The 8,159-nt window shown below is 42.1% G+C and overlaps 1 protein-coding gene across 1 annotated transcript in view; it reads right to left on the bottom strand.

Moving 5' to 3' along the window:
- Window positions 1-1,498, bottom strand: part of MCTP2 (multiple C2 and transmembrane domain containing 2) — a 128,946-nt gene extending 127,448 nt beyond the window's left edge. The window contains exon 1 of the mRNA XM_017742697.1: window positions 1,187-1,498. The gene's annotated coding sequence lies outside the window, so the exon portion shown is untranslated. The remainder of the gene's footprint in view (window positions 1-1,186) is intronic.
- Between the last annotated feature and the right edge of the window lie 6,661 nt (window positions 1,499-8,159).

Here is an 8,159-nt window from a genome sequence, read left to right as displayed (position 1 = left end):
CCTGGCAGCCAGCTGCTGCTACAGCCTGCCTCCACCTATGTTTTATGAAGGACTAAAGAGAGCAATTCTGTGGGATCAAGGAAGAGAGGAACCAACACAGACCATTTGCAAATCAAGTCTCTACTGGGAACAAGTTGATGGGAACTTAAACATCTTTTTCACACCGCAGAACAAAAACTACACTGGTGTATATCTGCCTGAATTTAGTGCTAGAAAGAGTCAAATGATGCCAGTCAAACATCCACATAAATGCCAATCAGCACGTACTATACTCAATATCCTTGAACTTCGAACAGTATAATTCACCAGGCACCAGCTGGTGAGTGCTTTTATTTGTTTTCCTATGAATATTCCTTTCTAAGAGATGAGACACTGTGTTCTGCTGAAGGCCAAATGTGAAATTATAATTGCAATGATGCCTAAGTGGAGCAAACTGGGAATCCTTCCAGACTCTTATTTTGAAAACATGCAAGTAAATTGGAGAGTTAGAGAGGCAGCCATGGGGAGAAAGGGGGTATGTACTGGGAAAAGGAAACAGATATTTGTTTGCTTGTAAAGTACAAGTTCTTCACCCTACCACCAGTAAACACCTTAAAATTTAGTATAGGAAAGAAGATTTGCAGTCAAAAGCAACCCTAGAATAGTAGAACAATCCAGAGGGATGTCCACAATTTTTACTTGCTATCCCAGATGCCACAAAATGCCCTTGGTACCTTAGGACCAACCTACATCAATTTCATAGGAGATCACAAGCCATAGAAAACAGAGTTCTGCAGAAAAACATCAGATAAAAACATCAAGAATATTTTATCTTCTTCTAGATTCCTTTAACAGGAAGATATTTTAAACATGAAGATAGTAACTGGGTAAAAATAGTAGATAGTCCCTGAAAACAGACCCTTATGCCACATTAGAATAGAGACTCTAAAGGTCCATGCCAATAATGGTACCAAACCCTCCAAAAGTGAGCAATATTCTCTGGGCAATCCCTGAAATATTTTCCATGCCCAGCCTGGCTCCCCTTACACCAATTCTCTGCCTGTGGCCAATACTCCAGAATGTTCCATAACTAGATGGGGAAGACACATTCCAAGACTGATATAATCCTGATGGAAAAGCAAAGGTACTCTGAGCAAAAAAAACCAAAACCCTGAAATGAGCATGTATTCAGCACCCAAACACTTACCTGTTCCACCTGGCAGAAGGGAGAGGACACAGCTTCAAGCATCCAGGACATGGGGGGACATGCAGGAACAGAGAGCTCCACTGCTCTGGGACAGCACATGGGGAGTTAGTGCAAAACATTACAGTGCCTTTTCATACTGGTGCAGTTGAACTTCATTAATTAGGAGATGCCTTTAAGGTTACCCTCCCACTCCCTCTCATCCTGTACTCAAGCACCCAACACGGATCTTCCTGCCCCCTTCACCGCCTTTTGCTAAACAATTGCATTCTCAGGAGACAAAAGACTATTCTAGAGCCTTTTCTTCTCCCAGAGTTCTCACAAGATTCTTCCCAAATAGCCTGGCTTGTGAGTTCTGCTTTTCATTCAGCTCTGGAAACCCTGGGTTTCAGCAAGACTCTCCCACTTTGCCTGGTTTTGCATCACTTGGAAAAACCTGAACTGGTTGCATAAATTTGAGTGGCTATTTTGGCTGACACAAGCTGACAATCAGGTTTGCCTGAACCCTTCTCCTCTGTAGCTGTGAAAGCGAAGTTGAGCATGAACAGCCTTTTAAACACTCATTTAATAGGTCTGGTCAGCAGAAGGGGACTCTGCCTCCCCCCCAGCTCCCTTCAGATGCTCCTGCACCTTGCTACTCACTCAGCTCAGCCCACCTGGGATCAGCTCCCTCTGCCAGAGCTTCCAATGGGGTAACCACTTCCAGCACTGAGATGTGACCTGGATCACCTGGGAACAGGAGTATTTTCCAGTATCTCAGCTCTATGGGGAGGACCTCACTGGTCATGTCATAGGGTTCATTATGGTTTCCTCAGCTCACACCTTCTCAATAGAATTGCTGGTCTTGCCCTGGTTCCCAAAGACAGAGCAGATTAACTAGGTCAGGTGGGGATTCTTACAAAGCAAATCACTTCCCACCTGAGGAAAATTTCCTTTCTAAAAATTGTTTATTAATATTTGGGTTGAATTTTTCTGCCTAAAAATGGTGCAAGGTGAAAACATTTCCCTTTCTTGGTTCTCAATGCATGGGAAACAAACCCACATGGGCTACTGCTTCTTTTGCCTTTATGAATATTTCACATGGCTGTATTTTACATACCTTTAAACCTTTGTGAGAGGGAGTGGAAATGCTGAGAAAGTCTGATACAGCATAAACCTTCTTAAATCTTACAGACTGGCTCTAATTTGTGGCCTATCCAAAGAGCAATTCTTGCACAACCACCACTTTTTGTGCTTTTAGAAGAAATAGTGAAAATTTGCATGGGTATCAAATTTGTCCCACTATTTTTCAGAGAAATGAAATCTAGGACTATTTTATTTAAAGGATCAAAGTGTCATATTTCCAGAAGGAAATAAACTTCCTTTAAGAGTCTGAACTTCAAAAAAAAAAAAAAAAAAAAAAGGAAAATCCAGAGCAAAGAATGAAGTGTAATCTAAAAGTGAAGATTACTACACTGATTTTCAAAATTACAACACTAAGAATGAAGGAAAATGCTGCTTCTTTACAAGTCTATCACTCTTAACAGCTGATATATCAATGATGTACACTGACAATCTTGTTTCTAAGACTGGTAGTTAAATAGAAAATATCTTTAGGAATTTGCCAAATTTCATTACAAAAACCTAAAATGATCTTTATGAGGACTCAATCAAAACTGGGAAAGTTATTTTTATACCACTAGAAGAATTACAAACATCCTGTACAGACTCCAACATTCATTTCCTCCAATAGCTATTGCAAGTCAGAGACTTCAAGGATAAACCTTAAGAGCAGGGAAAACAGTTTCAGGAATAGTGCGTGCCCAGAGTTTAGCTGTGCTTTCAGTAAGACAGATCGACTTTTGAGTCATTCTTTTCCTCCATGCTATTCTTTATTCAGAGCCTGATGTTCCCATATGATTTAGTAAAGTTATAGAAAAGCATGAAATATTTCTCTCCAGTGTTGACAACACAAGACAGACTTGATGGAAGTCTCTCCTTCTCCTCCCCCTGAAATGAATGTTTCCCCTCTCTTCCTTTGCCTCTCTCTGACAGAGAGAAACCACATCACAGCCTTGTTATAGAATTTTATTTCCTTCTGGTTATAGAAAGCCATGGGCTCTGTTGCATGTATAAGTGGATGTGTCAAATACATGTTTTCACTATTAACTGTATTTCCATTTTTAAATGGTCAGAGCATCTGAACTCTACAGAAAAGAAATAGCTGTTATGGAAAGAAAGCTCAGATTCTCCATTTGTTTGTCTTGCATAGGAATTGCTTTATACCCAAATTAAGTAAGGTTATAAAGGTTTGTTAGCCTATATAATTAGCATCACCACATTTCTTCCACTTTCTTTACCGTGGAACTTTATGCCATAGTACTCAGAACAGCACCACTCTTACATGAGGGAGCTAAATAGAAACACACCTGAAGCATCTTCCAGCATGAGGTTCCAAAGCCATTGGCAAAGCTGGTTTCTGGCTACCTCTACATTTTTGGCAAGGAAGGCCATTCCTGCAGTGTGCAGGCAGCAAATGGGCTTAGGCTGTCCTTGTCTCAGCAGCACAGAAACGCTCCTCCATTGTGGCTGCACTGCAGGTTTTACCCTCAGATGAGCTGGAAGGTCCAAACACTGGAGAGAGCAGGCCTGATGACAGAAGAGAAAAAAGGTACAGTGGATGAGAAAAGTGCAGCGGTGTAGCCCTATTACTGAATGGCCATTAAGTGTCAACAATAGAAATGGCAAAGACAGGAGGAAAAGCAAAGAAATAATCTTCTGGCTTGCTTGAGACACTAAAGGTGATCAGTTGATACTCAATAGATCGATGGCTTGGAGGATTGTATTCTGCAAGAAATCAATGCTGAATCTGAAAATCAGATGGATAACAAATGGATTTACAGAAATATCAAAAGCTTCAGCTCAAAGTGCATTTGAGGCATTGCTACTGTTCAGACTCCATAAATGATTCCATATCCTGAAAACTTGGCTTTCAAGACAGTCTCAGTTTACAGTGGCCTGGTGAGAAGGTGGATAATGTTCAGAAACTTTTGAGAGGAACTGAACTAGGCAATGTGGTACCAGGCACTTTCCCTCAGAACTTCATCGGGATCTCATCTGGGAATCTTATCTTTGCACGAGCTCCAAGTACTGTGATATTTGGGGTGGGGGAGAGGCCAGAAATTAAATCACAAGGTGACTAAATGAGACAAGGAGTTAAGCCCCTGGGAGACCCTGCAGAGCATGTGAAGCACAAGCCCACAGCTCTGAACACCAACTCACCCCCATCCAGGATTACTGCTCATAAACAGATCCCAGGGCCACATGCCAGCCAGGAAATACGCTCGCGGTTATGCAAACAGCCAGCAAAAGTTCAGAGAGTAGGAATGAAACAAAAGAACAGGATCTGGGCACATTCAGGGGAAAAGCCCAACCACAGACTGAGCTGATGGAACCGGGCCCTGGAGAAAGGGAGGTGCAAGGACAGCTCACGCAACCCCTCTGTGCTCCAAAGCTGGCATCGTGCTGAGGGGGCTGAAAGTCTGACCACCACTTGAGGGAGGGAAATAAAAGATTTATCATAGAGGTTAAGAGTATACTTAGAAGAGGAAGAAAAACAGTGAGATGCATGAAAATGTATCAGGTGAGGTCCAGAGTGTTGGTGCCATCTCCTGTAGAGGTGTTTGTACCTTCCCAAGAACAGCAAGAGGCTGGTCAGGGATTCATCAGGCTTGCCTAGGAATGGGGTTGTAAGGATTGTGTTTAATTCCTTTCTCCAAAAGAATATACCTTCCAGGGTTATCTCCACGGTCAGAGTAGCCCTCCAAAAGCTATTTGCAGTGAAATGACTACAGATTTCATGCTAGAACATTTCATGTGCAAAGTATAGTGGAAAACCATAAGGAGTCTGCAGAGGGTGTGCCAGTGTTCCAGCCTTGTGTTCAGCCTCGAAGACAGGTAAGCATTAATTTTGATCAACAGCACCTTAAAGAAATTCCTGTTTCTAGACAAGGAGAGAAACCATAGAGATTTATGAACCAGAACATAAAGATCCATTTTGGGTTGCACTATTTTTCATTTATAATAAATGGTTAGAGCAAAAGAAAAGCTTAAAATTGCAATAGGCTCTTTATTGCATCCAGATGTTTTAAGCTGCAAGATAATTTATCTACATCTCAGCTGTAGAACCATGGAATTGTTAAGGGTGGAAAAGACCTCTAAGATCATTGACTCCAGCCACTAACCCACCATGATGTTGAAGGCTTTACTACAGTCTGGGTGGACAACATCCCTTTCCCCTCATCCACTGAGCAGGTCAGCTGGTCACAGAAGGAGATCAGGCTGGTCAAGCAGGACCTGCCCTTCACAGCCTGTGCTGGCTGGGCCTGATGCCCTGGTTGTCCTGCAATCCCACTTGAGATGATCTCTCCATAAAATTCCTTGGCACCCACATCATTCTGACAGATCTGTGCCTCAATTCTGGCAAACTTGTAAAGACAAGAGAAAAAAAGTATTAAACAGGTGCCTGGTGATTTGCAAGAGGTATAGCCAAAAGTGACAGCCTGTGCTCTGGGGGTACAGCACGTGTGTGACTGCACCTTGCGATACCCCTTCCTACAGGACAGGCATAAATCAGAGGGCTGAATCAGCCTAACTCTATCTGATGAGTCATTTCAACAAATTGTACTACATTATTTCCTATTTAAACTAGTAAATTACTCCATCTATAGGAAATGGTGTCAATTGAGGAAGATATTCAGGTTGTCTCTAGTCCACTTATGAGGAAGGCAAAAAAAATTGCTTCAGAGTTCACCCATCCGGTGGTACTTTGCCCTGCTTTCCTGCATGACCACATTCCTTCAAGCAAGTGCTCTCCCATGCTGCTCCCAGAGCCTCATATCTCACTTGGTGATTGCTTAGCAAACAGCTTCTCCTTTAACTAGTGTCCTATCCTAATTATGGCTGCAAATAATGAGCAAGCATTTCCCTTCTGCTGAGCTGGGCACGCTACAGACACAGCCAACATCTTTTCTTCTGGTTGCAAAGAAATTCCTGTCCTTCTAGACAAACAGAGAAACTATGAAGATTTTTGTACCAGGAGGCAAAAATCCATTTTGAACTGCACTATTTTTCTTTTATAATAAGTGATTAGTTGCCTTTCAGCCCTGTCCGTGCTTATTAGTTATGGCTCAGGCCGTGGGGCAGCAAGTGGGTTTGGAACCAGGACTAATACAGTTCTAGAGGCCTGTGATAAAACTTTGCTTTCCAGTCACCTCCCAAGGTATTTCCAGTGCAGTTTTAGGCAAGAGGCATTCAAACACTTGAAGACTTCATCCTGAGGGAAGTAGGCTCTTTAAAAAGATTAGGTTTCTTAGTTGTCCCTGGAGAAATCCTTAGCCACAAAAAGGAATTTTTCCTTTGCCTCCATGCTTTTATTATTTACCTGTAATGGAAGGGTCCTTTCCTTGTTGCTTTTTATTCAGGCTTCAAGGATTGGTTAGGGGATGGTTTCATACTGTGTTTGTAGACTCTAACAGGACCCTGAAGCTGTAATGACAATACGACAAGACTGAAGTAAAGCACATATGCTCCAAAGCCAGACTGATTTCTGCTATGCCTTTAATTCATCCTCAGAGAGAGGCTAAAAAAAAGTTTATTAATTTCCTCGAAAAACCATGCAACTCAACCAAAACTTACTAGAAGTGTCTAGAAAAGTTTGTGTCACTCCCACCCAGTCCAGTTCCTCCAGGAGCAAAGCACAAAAGGAATCGAGTACTGCTAGAGGTGAATCCCATCAGTCTTTCCCTGCAGCAGGATTTAGCTCAGTCAAGTATTAACACCTGCCAGCGTGGGCTAAAGCTCTCATGGATTCATTCCTGACGCTGCTTTAGGATGGGGAAGCCTGTTTGGATTTTGCTGCCGCACTGTGGCCATTGGGAGCAAAGATCTCAAGGCAAGATGCTGCAACTCTGACAGCTCCACGGCTACAATCACAGATTCCAGCCCCTCTGTTTTCTTACACAAGTGGCTTATGTCGCTTATTTTCAGGCAAAATTAGATTCCTGCAGGAATGTCAGAATATCTGCAATTCTGCATCCAGTAAAAGTCTCTAATCAAGGGCACACCCTCACCCAGCAATGTGAGGGCAGTATTTTTTGCATCCTGTAGTCTCAAAAAAATACATTCAGTCCATTATAATGTCTATGAACACGTTTTACTGATAAATATTCTGTATTAGTTTGCATCATTTTGATAAACATGACAGTGAACACAAGTACCAATTTCCCCCAGCACAGAATCAGGTGTTGAAACTCAGAAAAGCAGATTTATATATGTGCAAGATAGAGAAAACAACCCTCAAATTTAGCCACTTATTGACCAATGAAGGGGAAAAAATCAATTTTCACTGTGAGGTTATGCTTCTGCTTTGGCATTATCTATACTAGTAATGGTCTGAAGATGGAGAATTTCTTTACACTATTTCCCCAATTAAGAGGAAGAAATCTCTGGAAGCTTGGTCCAGCAGTATTACTGGACTCACTTGGTAAAACTAAATTACTTCATTGATCCTCACAGACATCCTCCTTCCTTTTAAAATCCATGTGAGAGGGAGGCATAAAGGCTGAAAAATTGAAGCCTAGATGTAGCTGAAAAACAGACTAGAAGGCTTGATTACATTTTCCATCAAGTTACCCTGGTTTATTGCATTGCAGCCCTGGAGAATTTGATTAGCAATTTCTCCTCTTCATTCATCCTCATGTCATCTGGAATTCAAACCTCTGATCCGTATCTGCAAACATGCTAACACGGATCCCCGCTCAGTCTTGTCACTACCCACTCCTGACATACCAGAATTTAAGTGTCAGAAACTCCACTTCATTTGTGGCTAACTGGTGCAAGTTCCCCACAGGCAGAAATAAGGGAAGCCCAGGGCAAACCTGAACTGAAGTCAAAGCAAGGGGCATGAAGCAAGTTTATATATTTTTTTAATGTGGTG

This window comes from Corvus brachyrhynchos, unplaced genomic scaffold (assembly GCF_000691975.1).
Source record: "Corvus brachyrhynchos isolate BGI_N302 unplaced genomic scaffold, ASM69197v1 scaffold97, whole genome shotgun sequence".
Taxonomy (NCBI): Eukaryota; Metazoa; Chordata; class Aves; order Passeriformes; family Corvidae; genus Corvus; species Corvus brachyrhynchos.
The sequence above is the reverse complement of the archived record's forward strand: the minus strand, read 5'-3'. Positions and strand labels throughout refer to the sequence as shown.